The sequence below is a fragment of the Hippopotamus amphibius genome, chromosome X (assembly GCF_030028045.1).
Source record: "Hippopotamus amphibius kiboko isolate mHipAmp2 chromosome X, mHipAmp2.hap2, whole genome shotgun sequence".
Taxonomy (NCBI): Eukaryota; Metazoa; Chordata; class Mammalia; order Artiodactyla; family Hippopotamidae; genus Hippopotamus; species Hippopotamus amphibius.
The window spans coordinates 74,386,232-74,409,437 of record NC_080203.1 but is presented as its reverse complement, the minus strand read 5'-3'; the positions used below and the strand labels follow the sequence as shown (position 1 = coordinate 74,409,437).

The 23,206-nt window shown below is 39.9% G+C and overlaps 1 long non-coding RNA gene across 11 annotated transcripts in view; it reads left to right on the top strand.

The window, feature by feature from the left end:
• The window catches only part of LOC130841823 (uncharacterized), a 230,560-nt gene that overhangs the window by 150,232 nt on the left and 57,122 nt on the right, over nt 1-23,206 (top strand). For 7 of the 11 annotated variants that reach the window (XR_009050283.1, XR_009050292.1, XR_009050287.1 and 4 more), the window contains one exon: nt 18,109-21,136. The exons of the other annotated variants lie outside the window; for them this stretch is intronic. This is a non-coding gene — a long non-coding RNA (uncharacterized LOC130841823). Of the gene's footprint in view, nt 1-18,108; nt 21,137-23,206 lie in introns of those variants that run through there. 11 annotated transcript variants of the gene reach the window in all.

Below are 23,206 nucleotides of genomic sequence, written 5' to 3'. Positions count from 1 at the left end.
ATGGAAAATTTTATTAGAGCCAACGTGAGGATTATAACCCAGGAGACAGTCTCTCAGAGAGCTCTGAGACCTGTTCTGCCCATTAGAGGTCAAAGCACAGTTATATACATTTTTGAGACAGAAAGTTATACATCATATGATGTATTGACAGTGTACACAATCCAGATCTGCATTCACAAAGCAAAGGGTCATCCTGACCCCTTACAAGATTAAGAATGAATGTTATCTCCTAAGGAATGATCTTGCTAGCACTGGGAGTATATTGCTCTATATGGTGGAGCATTATTTCTGCATTGGGGAGGTCTGGTCAATGCATAATTCAGATACACCACGCACAGTAGAAGGGAGAGAGGAGGCCAAAAGGCAGAGAAAATGTTTATGTTTAACTTTTCAGAGCATTGCCTTAAAATATGAATTTTATTTCCTTAATTTCCCCATTTTTATCATAAATCTTTTGATAAAAAGCATAAGGATCATACACCATGACCAAGTGGGGTTTATCCCTGGAATTAAAGCATTCTTCAGTACATGCAAATCAATCAATGTGATACATCATATTAACAAATTGAAGGATAAAAACCATATGATCATCTCAATAGATGCAGAAAAAGCTGTTGACAAAATTCAACATCCATTTATGATAAATACTCTCTAAAAAATGGGCATAGAAGGAAGTTACCTCAGTATGATAAAAGCCATATGTGACAAACCAACGGCCAACATCATTCTAAATGGTGAAAAACTGAAAGCATTCCCTCTAAGGACAGGAACAAGACAAGGGTGCCCACTGTCACCACTATTATTCAATATAGTTTTGGAAGTTTTAGCCACAGCAATCAGAGAAGAAAATGAAATAAAAGGAATAGAAATTGGAAAAGAAATAAAATTGTCTTTGCAGGTGATATGATATTACACATAGAAAATGCTAAAGATTCTACCAGAAAACTGCTAGCACTAATCGATGAATTTCGTAAAGTAGCAGGATACAAAATTAATGCACAGAAATCTCTTGCATTCCTCTACACTAACAACAAAAGAGCAGAAAGAGAATTTAAGGAAACACTCCCGTTTACCATTGCAACAAAAAGAATAAAATACCTAGGAATGAACCTGCCTAAGGAGGCAAAAGATCTGTATGCAGAAAACTATAAGACAATTACAAACAGATGGAGGGACAAACCATGTTCTTGGATTGGAAGAATGAACATTGTGAAAATGACTATCCTACCCAAAGCAATTTACAGATTCAACGCAATCCCTATCAAATTACCAATGGCATTTTTCACAGAACTAGAACAAGAAATTTTATGATTTGTATGGAAACACAAAAGACCCTGATTGCCAAAGCAATCTTGAGAAGGAAGGATAGAGCTGGAGGAGTCAGGTTCCCTGAATTCAAACTATACTATAAGGCTACAGTGATCAAGACAATGTGGTACTGGCACAAAATCAGAAATATAAATCAATGGAACAGATTAGAGAGCCCAGAGAAAAACCCACGCACATATGGGCACCTTATCTTTGATAAAGGAGGCAAGAATATACAATGGAAAACAGACAACCTCTTCAATAAGTGGTGCTGGGAAAATTGGACAGCTACATGTAAAAGAATGAAATTAGAACACTTCCTAACACCATACACGAAAAGAAATTCAAGATGGATTAAATAGCTAAATGTAAGGCCAGGCACTATAAAAACTCAGAGGAAAACATAGGCAGAACACTCTATGACGTAAACCAAAGCAAAATTCTTTTTGACGCTCCACCTAGAATAATGGAAATAAAATCAAGACTAAACCAATGGGACCTAATAAAACTTAAAAGCTTTTGCGCAGCAAAAGAAACCATAAACAAGACAAGAAGACAACCTTCAGAATGGGAGAAAATATTTGCTAACAAAGCAACTGACAAAGGATTAATCTCCAAAATATACAAGCAGCTCATGCAGCTTAATACCAAAAAAGCAAGTAACCCAATCCACAAATGGGTGGAAGAACTAAATAGACAATTTTCCACAGAAGACATGAAGATGGCTAACAAACATAGGAAAAGATGCTCAACATCACTCAGCAATAGAGAAATGCAAGTCAAAGCCCCAGTGAAGTATCACCTCACACCAGTCAGAATGGCCATCATCAAAAAATCTAGTAACAATAAATGCTGGAGAGGGTGTGGAGAAAAAGGAACCGTCCTGCACTGTTGGTGGGAATGTAAATTGATACAGCCACTATGGAAAACAGTTTGGAGGTTCCTTAAAAAACTAAAAATGGAACTACCATATGACCCAGCAATCCCACTCATGGGCATATACCCCGAGAAAACCATAATCCAGAAAGAAACATGTACCACAATGTTCATTGCAGCACTGTTTACAATAGCCAGGACGTGGAAGCAGCCTAAATGCACATCAACAGATGAATGCATAAAGAAGATGTGGCACATATATACAATCAAATATTACTCAGCCATAAAAAAGAATGAAATTCAGTTATTTGCAATGAGGTGGATAGACCTAGAGTCTGTCATACAGAGTGAAGTAAGCCAGAAAGAGAAAAACAAATACCGTATGCTAACTCATATATGGAATCGAAAAAAATTGGTACTGATGAACCCAGTGACAGGGCAAGAATAAAGATGCAGATGTAGAGAATGGACTTGAGGACACAGGGTAGGGGTAGGGGAAAGGGGAAGCTGGGACGAAGTGACAGAGTAGCGTTGACGTATATATACTACCAAATGTAAAATAGATAGCTAGTGGGAAGTTCCTGTATAACATAGGGAAATAAACTTGATGATGGTTGATGACTTAGAGGGCCAGAATAGAGAGGGTGGGAAGGAGTCGCGGGAGGGAGGGGATATGGGGATATATGTATAAATGCAGCTGATTCACTTTGGTGTACCTCAAAAACTGGCACAACAGTGTAAAGCAATTATATTCCAATAAAGAGCTTTAAAAAAAAAAGCATAAGGTGGTCAAATATTTCATCCCTCAGTGCAGGTTGCTTACCTGTCCTGGTTTCATCATGTCCCTTGCTCCTGGGCCTAGTAGCCTAGTTCTCTTTTTGGGGGAATGGGTAGTTATACTAATAGGATATTTGGCAAGGCCTGAAGGTCAATTCCAGGTTGTCCTATAAGACTTATGCCACTTATACCTCACATGCGCATTGTGTGTGTCCATAATCTTGTAAGGAACTATAGATGTAATCAATAGTTTCAAGTTGTTTAGACATTGTCTTAGTAGGAGTAGGTAATATATGGCGTGAAAGGCAAGTAACTGTCACCTTATAAGTTAGACAAACTAATTAAAATTGCCAATAGTAGTAAACAACATTATTAGTAAAGATTTAAGCCAAGATTGTCCTAGACCAAACCATTTTCCTAGTATTTCCCCTAAACTGGGAAGAGGATTATTCAGAGCAGAAATTTGTCTTCATATGTCATAAGAATGAGTTACATTAGAAGACTTGTCAGGTATAAAGATGCAACATTCAGTATGTATTATAGCACAATTCCCCCTTGGGAAGCAGTTAGAGTATCAAGGGCTATGCAATTCTGTAGGACCACTTTTCTCATCATGGAGGCTTCTGAATTGAACAAGTCAATGGCTTAATTACTGTCTTTCAATGCTTGCTGAGTAAATTTCAGTAAGCTTCTCTGTGAGTAATGATATCTTCTATTCCAAGTGAAGGAACAACTATCATGACCGAATGATCATACCATTTAAAAACTAATCAAACCCAGTGTGCCCACATTAAAGGCAGATTGGCAGGAGCTGTTTCCAAGGTTACCCGTAAGTGACCTTGAACCCAAGGGAAACCAATTGTGCATCTTCCTAACCAACCTGAGGGAAGCAAGGCCACAAATTTGTTCCACAAATCCACTGGATCCCATTAGAATCTATCCAATATTTCCCTGGTCCTCTTAACCAATTAGTTCCAAACCAATCGAAGTTATAGTATATTGAAAATTTTCAGGTGGTATCCACCATAACTTATAAGTATTGCTAGGTTGATTACCTTTGGTATGATTGGTTTGTTCTCAACAAAGAGGGTCCCTCATATTCAGGTGGCCATAGCCTGGAATCAGTCAAATAAATTCATCCCATAACTGGGGAATAATGCCACCAAAGAGATGGGTTGTTACATTTTTAGGTTTAGCCTTAGCATGCTGCTCTGATTGGAATTGGCTAACATCTAATGAAAAGGAGTATTTATGGCCAGGTTCAAAACAGGTGTTAGTTAGCCAGATAAGAGAGTCCCACTTAGTGATGGCTTGCATAGTACTAGAATTTCTTTCTTCTAAGGTAAAATGCCTAAGGGCTAGCCAGTCTGAACCCTGAAGAGGTTAAACCCACCAGTGTAATCCAGAAGTGCTGGACATAATTGGCCATAATTGGTAATTGGCCATAAACCCAGCAATTGGATTGATTTTTGAAACTTGCATATGATTGAGCCCAAAAAATAAATATGTTTGGTTCATAAGGAAAAGTGAGCAATTATGAAAGCAATTAGTATACAGGCTTGGTCCAGCATCTTGGGTCATCTGTTTACTTCGGATGTCATCTTCTCATCCTGGTCTGGTAGTGCTGCTCTTAGTTACTCAAATTGCAGTCCATTTAGGAGAGGAGGCTTTTTAGGGTGAGAAATGTGAATCCAAGAGCTTACTCCTTTCAGTTTTGCAGCACAGAGATTTGTTAGGTATACCTGTTATGGCCTTTTCCAATAGACAAAATCTCTAGGCTGTAACCCGTGGTCCTTAGAGTCTTTGTCTCCCGAGAGCTAGCTGTGAAAGGAATTACTTAGTAGTTTTTCATTTTCTTTAAGTGCTGTAATAAGTCTTTGGCAATAATATAATATGTCACCTTTAAGTAGTGCTGGTTCTTACATGCCTTCATCTAAGCACATAGGTCACCCAGTGATTATTTCAAATGGAGACAGTTGATGTTTACCAAAAGAGGTAGATCTGAGGTTGAGAAGCACTAATGGGAAAGCTTTTGACCATGAAAGATTAAAAGCCTCTGATAATTTTGCCAGTTGAGTTTTGATAATACTGTTTGTTCTTTCTACCAATCCTGAAGATTGGGGGTGGTATGCGCACTATTGGCCAAATATAAATTTATTTATCCAGTAAAGTGAGTCCCTTGGTTGCTATGCAACTCGGAAGGGATCCTCCAAACAGGAATTATTCTTTCCAGTAGTAATTTACCAACTGTTAAAGCGGTTGCTGGGACTTCCCTGGTGGTCCAGTGGTAAAGAATCTGCCTTCCAATGCAGGGGACACAGATTCGATCCCTGACCAGGGAACTAAGATCTCACATGCAGCAGGGCAACTAAGCCCATGTGCCACAACTACTGAGCCTGCATGCCTCAACTAGAGAGCCCGCGTGCTGAAAACTACAGAGCCCACATGCTCTAGAGCCCGCGCACCACAACTAGAGAAACCCGCATGCTGCAGCGAAGAGCCTGTACACCGCAATGAAAGATCCCGCCTGCTGCAATGAAGGTCCTGTGTGCAGCCCAAAAAAAAAAAAAAAAAAAGCTGTTGCTCTCCTGCACAGAAGAGCTTCAACCCAGTATAAAAACATTCATATCATTACCAAAATATGTTCATATGCTTGAGATGGTGGCATTTGGATGAAGCCCAATTGCCATACCTCAAAGGGTCGCCTAAGAAGAGGAAAGTGACCTTGTGACCAATGGTGTGGTTTTCTGGGATTATATTTAAGGCAAACAGTACATCAAGCACATGCCTTTTGGGCTACCATAGGGGAGGGCTTCCAAATATAGTGTTTTCCTCATAGAATTATTTTTTCAGGAGCCAAATGGGTCAGGGAATGCATGTCCTGGAGTAAGGATAACTGAGCCCCATGGGCACTATAAGCCTCTTATTATTTTCCAAACCATATTTGTGAGGTGGGATCAAAGAATCTTGTTTTCTTCTTCCATATTTGTTTTTCATCTTCCTTGGACTAATTCTTGAACCTGTAGGGGGAATCTCTTAACAGTTAAATTGGGGTCAAGTTTAAGTAGTGGACATTCTCAGAGCTGGACAGAAATAGAACTTAAAGCAGCTTGTTTAGCTGCTGAGTCTGCGAATTGATTCCCTTTAGCCTCTACTAAAACAGATTTGGAATGTCCAGGTATTTTGATAATGGCCAATTGTTTGGGTAGTTATGGAGTTTATTAATTCTGAGACTAGTTTCCCATTTTTTAGGAGTTGCCCCGAGGAAATAAGAAATCTCCTTTCCTTCCAAAGCACTCCAAAATCATGAGCCACTCCAAAAGCATAGTGACCATCAGTGTAAATATTTGCTATTTGATCTTTGGCTAGCTGACAAGCCCTGATTAGAGCAATTATTAATTCAGCTTGTTGTGCCAACTGTGGTTCCAGTAAGTAAGAACTTTCAATTATGTCTACAGTGGATGTTATTGCATATCCAGCTTGGTAATGTCCCTGTTCATCCTTTAAGTAAGATCCATCTGTAAACCAAATTAAGTCAGCATTATCAATAGGCTTTCTTGTAAATCATTCCTAGGAGTAAGAAGATAATCCCTTACTAAAATGCAGTTGTGGCTGTTTTCTTCCTGTGGAACTGGAATCAAAATTGTGGGGTTAAGATTATCACATTGAGGACTTCCTAGGTGGTGCAGTGGTAAAGAATCTGCCTGCCAATGCAGGGGACACAGGTTCGAGCCCTGCCCTGGGAAGATTCCACATACCACGGAGCAGCTAAGCCCGTGCGCCACAACTATTGAGCCTGTGCTCCAGAGCCCGTGAGCCACAGCTACTGAGCCCATGTGCTGCAACTGTTGAAGCCCACGCGCCTAGGGCCCGTGCTCCACAACAAGAGAAGCCACTACAATGAGGAGCCTGTGCACCACAATGAAGAGTAGCCCCCGCTCACAGCAACTAGAGAAAGCCCATGTGCAGCAATGAAGACCCAACACAGCCAATAAATAAATTAAATAAATAAATAAATAAATAAATAAATAAATAAATTAGGGGAAAAAAAAAGATTATCACATTGAACCAAAGTATAATAATATTAGGCAAAGAAAGCAACAATACTTTGTAAGAGGGGAGTCTATTCACAGAATAGTGCTGAGTATAATGAGAATTTAAGAGAGATTCCACTGAATGTGGAACATAGACAGACAAAGGAGACCCCATTATGAGCTCTTCAGTAGCTCTGAACAAGAGAGCTGTTGTTGAAACAACCTTCAAACAGGGTGGGAGTCCTTTTGCCACTGAATCTAGGTAGTGGCTATACTATCCTATGGGTTGATGCTGGTCACCATGCTTCTCAGTTAACACACCCCTAGGGCATTTCCTTTATCTGCATGCACAAAGAGAAAAAATGACAGTTTATAGTTAGGATGGCCTAATGCCGGAGCCTGAGTCGATGAAGATTTTAGGCATCTCTAGCTTTTTCTCCTTATATTGTCCATTCAATTGGGCTTGATTGGTCATACTTAAGTAACACATTAAGGGGTTGGGAAATGCGGGGAAAGTAGGTACTCAATTACTACAATATTCAGTCAAACCTAGAAATCCTCTTAGCTATTTCTTTTTTTTCGGGGAGCAAGAAAGCCAGGATTCCCTTAATTCTTTCAGAATCAATTAACAATCCGTCCTTGAATATCAAATGACCCAAATATTTCACAGTTGGTAAACAGAATTGCAGTCAGTCTTTGGACACCACATGACCCTTAGAGCAGCAGTCCCCAACTTTTTTGGCATGGGACCGGTTTTGTGCAAGGTAGTTTTTCCACGGATCGGTGGTGGGGGTGGGTATGGTTTCAGGATGATTCTAGCACATTAGATTTATTGTGCACTTTATTTCTATTATTATTACATTGTAATATATAATGAAATAATTATACAGCTCACCATAATGCAGAATCAGTGTGAGCCCTGAGCTTGTTTTCCTGCAACTAGATGGTCCCATCTGGGGGTCATGGGAGACAGTGACACCTGAAGTGTGTTGCTTATGTCCATTCTACTCCATGATCTTGTTTTGGTTGCTGTCACTGCAGAAAACCCTGCTTCACAAAGATAGGATGTTGGAAATGGAAGCAGGCCATTCAGTGCTTTTGTGGGAATCTCAGGATATTCTGCTTTGACTTTAATCCAGAACGTATGAAGATTTGAAGTTGTCTCTCCTGAACTGTTGGTGGGAATGTAAATTGGTACAGCCACTATGGAGAACAGTATGGAGTTTCCTTAAAAAACTAAAAATAGAACTACCATATGACCCAGCAATCCCACTGCTGGGCATATACCCTGAGAAAACCATAATCCAAAAAGATACATGTACCACAGTGTTAATTGCAGCACTATTTACAATAGACAAACATACTTTTAAGGCCACCATCATTTGCGGTCTCAAGCAGTTGATCCTCTTCTAGCACGGACAAAGTCGACTCACCTGTCTTATTTACAAATGGGTTGTAGATCCATTCTTTCCCAGTTCAGGGGTCTTTTCTGCTTGGGAAGTCATGCTCAAACTCTTTTGAAAGCTGAGATAGGCAATCATGCACCAGCAGGAAGAAAGAAGGCCCTGGTTCAGTCTCTTTCAAAATCTCTGCTAATGTTTGAAACATGTCAAAATCCCAGTGTTCACTAGTTGCCTCCATAATTCCAGTTTGGCTTTGAATGCAGACACATTATCTGCCGACTTGAAGACAGTTGTCGTTCTCCCCTGAAGTGACAGATTGAGTTTGTTGAGCAGGATGGATATGTCACACAAGTAAGCAAGTTTTGCGACCCATTCTGTGTCACTGAAATGTGCTGCTGGTGGTGACTGTTTTTCTAAGAGAAATCTCTGGAGCAACTCTCATAATTCAAAACCTCTGGCCAGTAACTTGCCTTTAGAAAACCATCTCACTTCTGTGTATAAGAGAAGATATGTGTGCCCTGTGTCCATCTCCTCACAGAGCTGCACAAACAGACATGAGTTAAGGGCATGTACTTTAATGTGGATGATAATTTTAATCACCTCCTGCAAAACGTTAAGTTCAGGTGACATTTTTCGGCTAGCCAGAATTTCTCTATGAGCAGGGCATAGACTCACATTCAGAAGCAACTTCTTTGACCCAAGTAGTGAAACCAGAAAGCCAATCTAGTCATGGCAGCCGCTGTCCATGCATATACCGACACGAAATGACCAATTCAGCTTTGCTGATATGTAATCATTCAAAGACTTGAATAGTTCTGTAGCTGTGGTGTTGGTTGGCAACAAAAGTGCACATAGCATATCCTCATGCATATCTTCCTGAAAAAATATATCACACAAAAACAAACATTGTTGCCTTGTTGTCAATATCAGTACACTCATCAACCTCAATTGCGTACCACGGTGACTCATTAACCTTCTCTAACAATTGTGCCTCAATATCCTCTGCTGTTTCATCGATTCATGCAGTTATGGTGCTAGCTGAAAGAGGAACACATGCCACCTTTTGAGCTGCAGCCTCTCCTAAAAGTTCATGACAAATGTCCTTAGCAGCAGGCAGGATCAACAGTTCAACAATAGTAAAGGACTTCTTAGCTTTAGCAATGCAGTTAGCCACTAAGAATGATGCTTTCAGTGCAGACACATTTGATGAACTGGTGGCCTTCAATAATTGCTTCTATTATTTTTGTTCACATTTTTCTTCTTTTGAAAAACTCCAAAGGCTTGTCTTTTAATGCAGGGTGCTTGGTCTCCATGTGGCAAAGCAGTTTTGAAGGTTTCATGGATTTGTTGAATAGCTGGTCACCCCATATTATACAAAGCAGGCTTGGAGAATGTGAATCACCTGTTGCAATGAACCTGTAATTTAAGTAGGACTCTTGGTATTTTCTTTTAAATACAGTTTCTTTTTGTTGGCAGTCTTAGAGTCTTCTGCTGTCTCATCACTGGGTCTTTCCCCCTTTTCAAAGAAGCTCTCTGGTGACGTTTGTTTTTTACTCATTTTGGATAGGGTTAGCTTGTGGGCTTACCAAAACTGTGACTGAGACAAGTGCGCAGTTTGGGAAAGAGGCACAGACAGAAGTGGTAAATAAAATAATGGGCAGGCCACGCATGGACTAAAATAAGTGTCAGATTCTGACTTAAAGCCTGCCACTAGATACAGTGGTACAAATGAAGTACATCAATGCACCACTATAAAGCCTGCCACCAGATGCAGCTTAATTGTCACTTGCCACTCACTGATAGGGTTTTGTTATGAATCTGGCAAGCAATTGATTTATTATGGTCTCTGTGCAGTCAAACCTCTCTGCTAATGATAATCTGTTTTTGTAGCCACTCCCCAGTACTAGCATCTCTGCCTCAGCCCCACCTCAGATCATTAGGCATTAGATTCTCATAAGGAGCACACAACCTAGATCCCTTGCATGTGCAATTCACAGTAGGGTTCACGCTTCTGTAAGAATCTAATGCCGCCACTGATCTGACAGGAGGTGGAGCTCAGGTGGTAATGTGAGTGATGGGGAGCAGCAGTAAATACAGATGAAGCTTCACTTGCTCAGCCGCTGCTTACCTCCTGCTGTGTGGCCTGGTTCCTAACAGGCCACAGACCTGTACCAATCTTTGGCCCAGGGGTAGGGGACCCCTGCCTTAGAGGCTAATTGTTCCAATAGATGGATAGTATCTCTTTGAAGGTCCTGTTCAGGGATTTCCCTGGTGATCAAGTGGTTAAGACTATGCTCCCAATGCAGGGGCCCTGGATTCGATCCCTGGTCAGAGAACTAGATTCCACATGCATGCCACAACTAAGAGTCCGCATACTGCAACTAGGAGTCTGCATGCCACAACTAAGAGCCCACATGGCACAATTAAAAGATCCCACATACTGCAACGAAGGTTCTGTGTGCTGCAACTAAGACCTGCCACAGCCAAATAAATAAATATTTTCTTAAAAAAAAAAAAAAAGTCCTGTTCAGTTCTAGAACACAAAAGCAAATCATCTACATATTGAATTAAAATAGAGCCATTAGGAAAGTGAACAGACAAATCAGCTTTAAGTATTTGAGAAAAATAAGTGGGGCCTTCAGTATAGCCTTGTGGCATAACTATCCAAGTATACTGATGATCTTACCACATAAAGGCAAAGAGGTATTGGGTTTCTTCTAACACTGGAATACTAAAAAATGCACTATATTGATCTATTACTGAGAAATAGCAGGTGTCTGCTGGAATGGCTGAGAGCAGGGTGTGAGGATTAGGAACCGCAGGATAGTGAGGGATCACAATGTTATTTATAGTTCTCAGATCCTGAACAAACTTCCAGCCTTCCTCATTTGACTTCCTTTGTAGTAAAATCAGACTACTAAACGGACTGGTACAAGGAATTATAAGTTCTTTATCAACGAATTCCTGAATAATAAAAATTCCATTTAATGACTGATCTAAGTGGATATTGTCAAATATTAGGTAGAGGCTTAGAATTATCAGTAGTTACTTTAATGGGTGTAGCTGGCTTGATTTTCCCAATGTCTGAGCAGGAGGATGACCATAATTCCTGAGGCACTTGTAACAGTAAACAGTTAACTTCCTCTCCATCTGTCTGAACTCTTGTTTTCCCTACCTTCAGTTTCTTGGTAATTATGTTCTGGTCTGCATCTAAGTTTTATAAATCTAAAATCATTTCATCCTTTGGTGAAAAAGTAATATGGGCATTGTATGCCTCTGAAAGTCTCATCCTATCAAGTGAATTGGAGCACATTTAACCAAAAGGAACACATGTCTTCCAACGATAGTTCCTAGCTGAAAAGTTATTGGTTCTGGTTTAAAAACTTGTATAGGTAAATTCGAAACCCATATCATTTGAATCAACTGTTTACTCTGAGGGAGAGGACAATGAATAAGGGTAAGCTTAAAAACAGATAATGTAGCCCCCGTGTCTACAAGGGCCTTAGGAGTTTTCCCTCTGATTGTTATTTCAATTTCCTTTAATGTAGTTAGTGAGGAGGAGGGGGAATACCTTTTCATAATCCTCAGAGCACCCCTATTCCTTGTTAATTCTGCCTTGTTCTAAATCTCATTTTAATTTGTGGCAGCCTTTTTTAAAATGCCCAGGTTTTCTGCAATAAAGATGTTACCGAACTCAGGTCCGGCTGCTCACCACTCAGAAATCAATACCAAGAGGCAATTATTGGTAGAAAGGAAAGTTGCTTTTTATCAGAATGCTGGCAATCTGGGGAGAAGGCAGACTAATGTCCCCCAAAAATTAACTCCCAAGATTCTGCTTGGCCACGAAAGATTTTAAAGGGAAAAGGGCAAGTAATTTCAGTTAATCATTGAGATAGGGGATCTGAGTCATCACCATCTCCCACTGCATGCAGGCTTGTTGATTCCTTGTGATCTTTCTTTAGATGCTATCTTGTTCACACAGTTTATTCAAGAGATTACTGAAGGGGAAGCTAGGGAAATGATCTGGTCATCTGTTAATTACTTTTTCTTCATTTCTACTTCTTTGATCTACAGAAAGAACCAACAGGTTAGGCAAGGTATTGTGTGATCAAAAGATATGAAAAGTGTGCTAGGGCCAGAGATGAGCAGAGCATGAGGGTGCCTCGTTTAAGATTAGTTACAGTATAGCTTTGCTAAAGTGACAAGACAAAGGGGCCTCCTGAAGAGAGCTCTTTCCTACCAGAAGCTGCTTACAAATCCCCACTTGTCAGAACATCATTCTGTTTTTATGGGATTAAGGGTGAAGGTCCATCTTCTGTAACTTCTTCCTGCTGATATAGGGTGCCATATTCTTAGAGTGGAAGATATCAATGTAGTTCTGTAGCATCTCTTTGCTGTCAGTTTTAGTTGCCTATTTACATATACAGACAGAACAAGCTACAATTATTTTGATGCCCACAAAGGTATAGATTATTATGAGCAATAGTGTTTTTTGTTTTGTTTTTCCTTTCCTATTTTTGATTGAAGTATAGTTAGTTTACAATGTTGTTAGTTTCAAGTGTACAGCAAAGTGATTCAGTTACACATACACACACACACGTGTGTGTATATATATATTCTTTTTCAGATTGTTTTCCATTACAGATTATTACGAGATATTGAGTATAGCTCCCTGTGCTATATACTAGGTCCTTGTTGTCTACCTTTTATATATATATTAGTGCGTATGTGTTATTTCTAAACTCCTAATTTATCTCCGCCCCATCTTTCCCCTTTGGTAACTGTAACTGTGTTTTCTATGTCTGTGAGTCTGTTTCTGTTTTGTAAATAAGTTCATTTATATCATTTTTTTAGATTCCACATATAAGTGATATCATTTGATATTTGTCTTTCTCTCTCTGACTTACTTCACTTAGTATGATCATCTCTAGGTCCATTCATGTTGCTACAAGTGGCAGTATTTCATTCTGTTTTTGTGCCTTAATAATATGCCATTGTATATGTATACCGCATTTTCTTTATCTATTCATCTGTTGATGGACATCTAGGTTGCTTCCATGTCTTGGCTATTGTGAATAGTGAACATTGGGATTCACGTATCTTTTCGAATTAGAGTTTTCTCCAGATATATGCCCAGGAATGGGATTGCAGGATCATATGGTAACTCTATTTTTAGTTTTTAAAGGAAGCTCTATACTGTTCTCCATAATGGCTCCACTAGTTTACATTCCCACCAACAGTGTAGGAGGGTTCTTTTTTCTCCACACACTCTTCAGCATTTATTATTTGTAGACTTTTAAGGATGGCCATTCTGACTTGTATGAGGTGATACCTGTGAGCAGTAGTGTTAATCTCATTCTCTTAAGGACAGTTCTTGGAATTGTGCTAGTCATAGATTCAGCACTGATCAAGATGAAGCAGCTTATGTCATGGCTGCAGTCTGGCCATCATGCAGTTAACTTTTTCCCTCTAGCGGCAATTATAGTATCTGTAAAACACCTCAGGAATGTGCATCAGATACTGAATCTGTGACTTTATTTTCCTAATCTTTAACTGCTGAACCTGCTCTTTTGTGACTCATGGAGACCTGGGAGATTTCAGCTTTTCTACACACAAGAGGCAAGGAACATGGGGTGGGGGCGCTTTGTACTTGGAAGGGGAACCCACAGGGTTCCAAAGGCAGGTGTGATTGTTTCAAGACTGACTGAGATTTGGGCCAGGTAGTCTCAATGGACTGCTGAGCTGTTGTAACTGCATATTCATAATCTTGGCAGCTTTTTCCTTTTTTCTGTAGGGTTTTGGAGAGTTTGTCAGCAATAGTGACAATTATATTAGTATACATAGTAGTAGCCCAATCAGGTTCATATCTTTTCACCAGTCATGCCAATTCATCTATTCCTTCTCACAAAATATAATTTAACATTGGATCATTCTGATGGTTCAGGAAACTCTTTGGGTCTGTGCCAGAGTGTTGTTTGACTATATTTTCATATATTTTGAAATAATCAAAAAAAAGTCTCTTCTGGCTTTTGTTTGCGTTAATGGGTTTTTGTCCAATCTATTTTCTTTGGAAAGATTTTTGGAATAGCTTAATATAGGTCATGGGCAATTTCTCTACATTTCTGGCAATCTGCACCTTTATGTTTATAAAAATCTTCCATAGGTGTCTTCTGATATATTTCTTGAAGGTATTCTTTTGCTTTATTCTCAGAGACTAGTAATTGTACAAGCTGGTACAAGTCTGAATATCCAGTCTTGTAAGTTGTTACTGTAAGGTCAAATTATTTAGCAAAACCCAAAGGATCCTGTAAAGGATCTGGAAAATCCTTAGTTAATTTCTTAAGTTCTTAGTCCAAGGGGTATAGGTAACAGCAAGCTCCCCTCTGCTTCTGGGTTTCTCCTTAAAGGGGGCAGCTATTATTTTAGGGCTGTCTTTATCCTTTCCCTTAGACTCAATAAGTTTTTCCTTTGAAATTGAAGGTGGAAGAGCAGGAAGGTCAGGGTAGGGAAGCACAAAGAGAAGAGGATACAAAGAAGGTGAAGGAAGAAGAAAGAGAGGGTAGAATAAGCAATGGTTTCTGAGATCTTTTCTAATTAAGCCACTGTTTCTAATAATCTTTGGTTTGTCTCTTGCAATGAAGCCATTTTATCATTCTCTTGCTTTGATGCTTCCCGGTACCAATTAAAATGTGCCTCCCGTTTTGGCTGTTTGATCTTATAGCTGGGTTTCTAATTGAGCCTGAAAGTATACCAACTTAGTGCCCCATTTTCGCCATCCCAGGCAAAAATTATATTTGGTCAGACCTTACCATTTAGTTAAATACTTGCAAGTGTCGGTTCCATAGATGTTATACATAAACCCAGTCGGGTTTCCCATAGGTGGCTGTTCTTCTGGGAGCTGTTTGGTCTTTGAGGCACAGTTTCCCATTATTAATTTGGTAGCCTAATTCATATATGAGATATGATCTGAACAACTTTCTGAGGATGGTGTATTCAATTGGATGTGTGCTGCTTCTGAGTCTAGCTCCCCAAGGAGTTACCCTTGGGTCAGTTCAACTCTTTTATGTGTCTTGGTTTCTCCCTTTGACAGTCTAATACTATCATGGGTACTCAGAGCACTAGATGATCAGCCTCTGTTGCACTCCCTGAAAGAGAAGTATTTGCTTAATGGTTATAGTGTGGCTCCCTGTGGGACCACCACACATCACAAAGATTATCCTCAGACACTTCTGCTAGGTTCTTAGCCACCTGAGGATGCCTTATGGCTGGAAGAAGCCAGTGTCCCTTGTTCTTTGGAGCTGAATAATTCAGTCTCTCATTTCACTAGCAAATGGTTTGTTCAGGCCTTATATTAACTTGTTTTTCTAAAGTTAAGCCAAATTTAACCAAAACCAGCCACTTTCCTTGGACCTCCTGCCCAGATCCCCCTAGGTCCCTGTTGAGGAAAATGCACAATGCCCCTTAAGACTCCAAGTCTTAAGTAAATACGGCTCAAATAAAATTTTTAGGATTGTCACTCAATGAGATCCAAATATCAGGAAAACTCAAGGAGTCAACATGGAAGAATAGGAGAACACGGAATTCGCCTTTCCTCACAAGTACATCAAGAATACATCTACAAGTGAAACAGTTCTCACAGAGCACCTGCTAAACACTAGTGGAAGACCTTGGACACCTGAAAGGACAAGAAAAGTCCACACACAACTGGGTAGGATGAAAGAAAGAAAAAAGAGGAAACGGGAAAGGACCAGCACCTCTGGCAGGGAGCTGAAGGTGAGGAGAGGTTCCCACATACAGAAAAGCCCCCTCATGGTGGGAAAATCAGTTGGGGCAGAAAGGGACCTTTGGGGGATTGGAGGGGAATGCAGCAACTGGTCTGTGGAAGGCAGGACAAAGTAAGAACTGTGTACATGATCCGTGCCTTAGCCCTGTACACCCCAGCCTGAGCTGTGTGTCTCCTGGTGCAGAGCGGGGCTGGGTGCTGGAAAGTGGGGTTTGAAGAGTGAATCTAGGGAGTGGACAGCTGTTGGCTCTGAAGAGACAGCCTGAAGGAGCAGGAGTAAGCAGCTCCACAACTGGGAAAGTTTGCGGAAGAAGCACAGGCCACCATAGAAGCAAGGTGCCATTGTTGAGTGACATGCAAGGAGTGGGGCCGCCACTGCAACACCCTTCCCCACCTACTGACCCCTGCCTCCATGGGAACTGGGTGGGGCACCCAACTGAACAGGCTCACCTGCCCCTCAAGCCAAGGCCTCCTCCACCCACACAGGCTCCAGGGTCCTGAGCACCATCACCTCCAAGGCCTCCTTTGATAGTTCAGGCCCTGGTGGGCCCACTCACACTGCTCAAGCCAAAGCCTCCTTGGGAATCAGCCTTGGGCTCCCCAGCCTGAGATGGGAATCCACCAATGCTGGCGGAAACTGAATGCTAAAGTGTGGGATTAGGAGAGCGGATCCAGGGAGATGACTGCTGTTGGCTGTACGGAGACAACTTGAGGGGACAGGAGTGAGGGGCTTCGTGGCTGGGATTGCTCCTAGAGGAAAGGTGGTGGGCCTTGGACAAAAGGCGCCATTGTTGGGTGGCGCACAAGATGTGGGGCCATCATTGCAGACTCTCTGCCCACACACAGCCCCTGACTCCATGGGCACTGGGAGGGATTCCCACCAGAGCGAGCTTGCCCCAGTCTGTTGCAACTTGCTGATGGTCTCTGCTGCTGCAGGCACTTCGCACATGCCCCAGTTGCAGCTGCCTTATCCCTCCCTGGCCTGAGCAAGTAAGTGTACCCCAATCAGCTGTTGCTTTCACCCCCTCTTGCGTGGGCAGAGATCAGATGCCTGAGGGTGGCCCACACACAGAGGTGGGGCCAAAACCAAAGCTGAGCCCCAGGTACTGTGTGACTAAGGAAGAGGAACAGAAATCCCTCAGTGCAGCTGCACAAGCTGCAGATTAAATCCCCATGCTCTGCTTAGTAAACCCTGCATCTGTGGACTATCCGAATGGACAATGAGTGCTCCCACAACTGAGACTGGTCTAGCTTTAGTAACTGTGGACTTTGGAGGCAGCTACACATGGGAGTTGCACCAGGTCAGAGTCTGAGCTGTCCCCATAGTGCCCACAGCACGTCCAGAGACTTACCTAGAGGTATTGGAGTGCCTCCTGGGGAGGTGGGGGTTGGCTGGGGCTGACTGTGGGGGCAAGCACACTAACAGCAGAGGCCCAAGGAAAATATTATTATTTTGTTTCATTTTGTTCTGTTGTTTTTTTAATTTATTTTTTCTTTTCTTTAAAAAATTTTTAATTTTTTTTTATTTTTCTATTTTTACTTTACTTTTTTGTTTTGTATTTTTTTCTTTTTTTTTGTTTGTTTTGTTTTTATCTTTTTTTGATTGTTTTTTGTGTGGTTCATTTTATGTTTTCTTTGCTTTTTTTTAGTTTGCTTCCTGCTTTTCCTTTTTTTTATTAGTCTTGCTTTTATTGTTTTCACTTTTGGGTTCTTTTGTTTGTTTCATTGTTCTCTTTTCTGTTTTCTCTGTCTTTTTATTTTTTTTATCTCTGTTTTTGTTTTTGTTCAGTTTTGCTTTTATCATTTGTCTTGGGTTTTATCTGTTTCTTTTCTTTTTTATGTTGTTGATGATGTTTGTTTTTGTTTTTGATATTTGTCTTGGGTTTCATTTGTTTATTTTCTTTTCCTTTTTTTTTTCTTCCTTTAGCTGTGCTGGAAGGCTTAGGCTTGTGGGGTCTTGGTTCCCCAGCCAGGGGTCAGGCCTGAGCCTCTGAGGTGGGCGTGCCAAGTCCAGAACACTGGACCACACGAGAATTCTCAGCCCCAGGAAATATTATCAGCGTGAGCTCTCCTGGAGGTCTCCATCTTGACATCAAGATCTGGATCCACCCAATTGCCTGTAGGCTCCAGTGCTGTATGCCTCATGCCAAACAACCAGCAAGACAGGAACACAGCCCCACCCATCAGTAGAAAGGCTTCCTACAGTCATACTAAGCTCACAGACACCGCAAAACACACCCTGTGACACAGTACTGCCCATCAGAAGGACAAGACTCAGCTCCACCCACCAGAGCACAGGCACCAGGAAGCCTACACAAGACCCTGGACTAACCTCACGCACCAGGGGCAGACACTAGAAGCAAGAGGAGCTATGACTCTGCAGCCTGTGGAAAGGAGACCACAAACACAGTAACTTAGACAAAATGAGACGACGAATATGTTGCAGGTGAAGGAATGAGTTAAAAATGCACAAGACCAAATAAATGAAGAGGAAATAGGCAATCTACCTGAAAAAGAATTCAGAGTAATGATAGTATAGATGATCTAAGATCTCAGAAATAGAATGGAGGCACAAATCAAGAATATACAAGAAATGTTAACAAGGACCTAGAAGAACTAAAGAACAAGCAATCAGTGATGAACAACACAATAACTGAAATGAAAAATACAGTAGAAAGAATCAATAAGAGAATAACTGAGGCAGAAAAGCAGATAAGTGAGCTGCAAGATAGAATGGTGGAAATAACTGCCATGGAACAGAATAAAGAAAAAAGAATGAAAAGAAATCAGGACAGTCTCAGAGACTTCTGGGACATTAAATGAACCAACATTCGAATTATAGGAGTCCCAGAATAAGAAAAGAAAGAGAAAGGGTCTGAAAAATATGTGAAGAGATTATAGTCAAAAACTTCCCCAATGTGGGAAAGGAAATAGTCGCCCAAGTCCAGGAAGCGCAGAGAGTCCCATACAGGATAAACCCAAGGAGAAACATGCTGAAACACATAGTAATCAAACTAACAAAAGTTAAATACAAAGAAAAATATTAAAAGCAGCAAGGGAAAAAGCAACAAAAAAACATACAAGGGAATCCCCACAAGGTTATCATGTGACTTCTCAGCAGAAACTCTGCAGGCCAGAAGGGAGTGGCAGGATACATTTAAACTGATGAAAGGGGAAAACTTACAACCGAGTTTAATCTACCCAGCAAGGATGTCATTCAGATTTGACAGAGCTTTACAGGCAAGCAAAAGTTAAGTGAATTCAGCACCACCAAACAAGCTTTACAACAAATGCTAAAGGAACTTCTCTAAGCAGAAAACACAAGAGAAGGAAAAGACCTACAAAAACAAATCCCAAACAACAAAATGGCAGTAGTAACATATATATCAATAATTACCTTAAATGTAAATGTATTAAATAGTCCAACTAAAAGATGCAGACTGGCTTTGTGGATACAAAAACAAGACCCATACACATGCAGTCGACAAGTGACCTACTTCAGACCTAGGGACACATACAGAAAGTGAGGGGATGTAAAAAGATATTCCATGCAAATGGAAAACACAATAAAGCCGGAGTAGCAATACTCATATCAGACAAAGTAGACTTTAACATAAAGACTATTACACAAGACAAGAAAGGACACTACACAGAGTCAAGGGATCAACCCAAGAAGATATAACAATTGTAAGTATTTATGCACCCAACATAGAAGCACTTCAATACATGAGGCAAATGCTAACAGCCATAGAAGGGGAAATTGACAGTAACACAATAACAGTGGGGGATTTTAACACTCTACTTACACCAATGGACAGATCATCCAGACAGAAAATTAATAAGGAAACACAAGCCTTAAATAACACATTATACCAGGTAGAATCAATTGATATTTGTAGGACCTTCTATCCAAAAGCAGCAGAATACACTTTCTTCTCAAGTGCACATGGAACATTCTCTAGGATACATCACATCTTGGGTCACAAATCAGGGCTCGGTATATTTAAGAAAACTGTAATCACATCAAACATCTTTTCTGACCTCAATGCTATGAGATTAGAAATCAGTTACAGGAAAAAAAAAAACTGTAAAGAAACACAAACACATGGAGGCTGAACAGTATGCTACAAAATAACCAATGGATCACTGAAGAAATAAAAAAGGAAATTAAAAAATACCTAGAAACAAATGACAATGAAAACACGATGACCCAAAGCCTATGGGATGCAGCAAAAGTGATTCTAAGAGGGAAGTTTATAGCAATACAGTCCTATCTCAAGAGACAAGAAAAATCTAACCTAACAACCTAAACTTACACCTAAAGCAACTAGATAAAGAAGAACAAACAAAACCCAAAGTTAGTTAAAAGGAGAGAAGTCATAATGTTCAAAGCAGAAATAAATGAAGTGGAGACCAAAAAAACAGCAAAGATCAATGAAACTAACCGCTGGTTCTTTGAGAAGATAAGCAAAATTGATAAAGCTTTAGCTAGACTCATCAAGAAAAAAGGGAAAGAACTCAAATCAATAAAATTGGAAATGAAAAAAGTTACAACTGACACCACAGAAATACAAAGGATCATAAGAGACTGTTAGAAGCAACTATATGCCAATAAAATGGACAACCTGGAAGAAATGGACAAATTCTTAGAAAAGTACAATCTTTCAAGACTGAACCAAGAATAAAGAGAAAATATGAACACACCAATCACAAGTAATGAAATTGAAACTATGATTAAAAATCTTCCAACAAAAAAGTCCAGGACCAGATGGCTTCACAGGCAAATACTAGCAAACATTTAGAGAAGAGCTAACACATATGCTTCTCAAATTATTCCAGAAAATTGCACAGGGAGAAACACTCCTAAGCTCATTCTACAAGTCCACCATCACCCGGATACCAAAGCCAGACAAAGATATCACAAAAAAAAAAAAAAAGAAAGAAAGAAAGAAAATTACAGACCAATATCACTATGAACATAGACTCAAAAATCCTCAACAAAATGGAAGCAAATAGAATCCAACAACACATTAGAAGGATTGTATACCATGATTAAGTGGGATTTATCCCAGGAATGCAAGGATTCTTCAATATATGCAAAACAATCCATATGATACAACAAATTAACAAATTGAAGAATAAAAACCATATGATCAAATCAATAGATGCAGAAAAAGCATTTGAAAAAATTCAACACCCATTTATGAAAAGAACTCTGCAGAATGTGGGCATAGAGGAAACCTATCTCAACATAATAAAGGCCATGTACAACAAATCCACAGCAAACATCATTCTCAGTGGTGAAAAATTGAAAGCATTTCCTCTAAGGTCAGGAATGAGACAAGGATGTCCACTCTTGCCACTATCATTTAACATCATTTTGGAAGTCCAAGCTACAGCAATCAGGGAAGAAAAAGAAATAAAAGGAATAGAAATTGGAAAAGAAGTAAAACTGTCACTGTTTGCAGATGAAATGATACTATACACAGAAAATCCTAAAAATTCCACCAGAAAACTACTAGACCTCATCAATGATTTTGGTAAAGGTGCAGGATAGAAAATTGATACACAGAAATCTCTTGCATTCCTATGTACTAACAATGAAAAATCAGGAAGAGAAATTAAGGAAACTATCCCATTTACCATTTCAACAAAAAGAATAAAATACCTAGGAATAAACCTACCTAAGGAAGCAGAAGACCTGTACTCAGAAAATTATAAGATACTGATGAAAAAAATCAAAGATGACAGAAACAAATTCAGAGATATATATCATGTTTTTGGACTGGAAGAACTAATATTGCGAAAATGACTATACTACCCAAAGCAATCTACAGATTCAGTGCATTCCCTGTCAAATTACCAATGGCATATTTCACAGAACTAGAAAAAAAAAATTTACAATTTATACGGAGATGCAAAAGACTCCAAATAGCCAAAGAAATCTTGAGAAAAGGAGCTGGAGGAATCAGGCTCTCTAACTTCAGACTATACTACAAAGCTACAGTAATACAGTAATCAAGACAGTATGGTACTGGCACAAAAATAGAAATATAGATCAATGGAACAGGATAGAAAGCCCAGAGATAAACCCATGCACATATGGTCCCCTAATCTATGACAAAGGAGGCAAGAATATACAATGGAGGAGAGACAGTCTCTTCAGTAAGTGGTGCTGGGGAAACTAGGCAACTATGTGTAAAAGAATGAAATTAGGACACTCCCTAACACCATACACAAAAGTAAACTCAAAATGGATTAAAGATCTAAATGTAAAGCCTGACAGTATAAAATTCTTAGAGGAAAACATAGGCAGAACACTGTTTACCATAAATCGCAGCAAGATCTTTTTTGACCCACATACTAGAGTAATGAAAATAAAAACAAAGTAAAGAAATGGGACCTAATGAAATTTAGAAGCTTTTGCTTTCATCTTACATAACACGAAAAGACAACCCTCAGGATCGGAGAAAATATTTGCAAATGAAGCAGATGACAGGGCATTAATCTCCAAAATATGCAAGCAGCTCATGCAGCTCAATATCAAAAAAAGAAAAAAAAAACGCAGTCAAAAAATGGCAGAAGATCTAAATAGACATTTCTCCAAATAAGACATATGGATGGCCAAGAGGCATATGAAAAGATGCTCAACATCACTAATTCTTAGAGAAATGCAAATCAAAACTACAATCAAGTATCACCTCACTCCAGTCAAAATGACTATCATCAAAAAATCTACAAACAATACATTCTGGAGAGGGTGTAGAGAAAAGGGGGCCCTCTTACACTGTTGGTGGGAATGTAAGTTGGTACAGCCACTATGGAAAACAGTATGGAGGTTCCTTAAAGAACTGAAAATGGAACTACCACATGACCCAGCAATCCCACTCCTGGGCATATACTGGGAGAAAACCATAATTCCAAAAGATACATGCACCCAGTGTTCATTGCTGCACTGTTTCCAATAGCCAGGATATGGAAGCAACCTAAATGTCCATCAGAATGGAAAAAGATGTAGTACATGT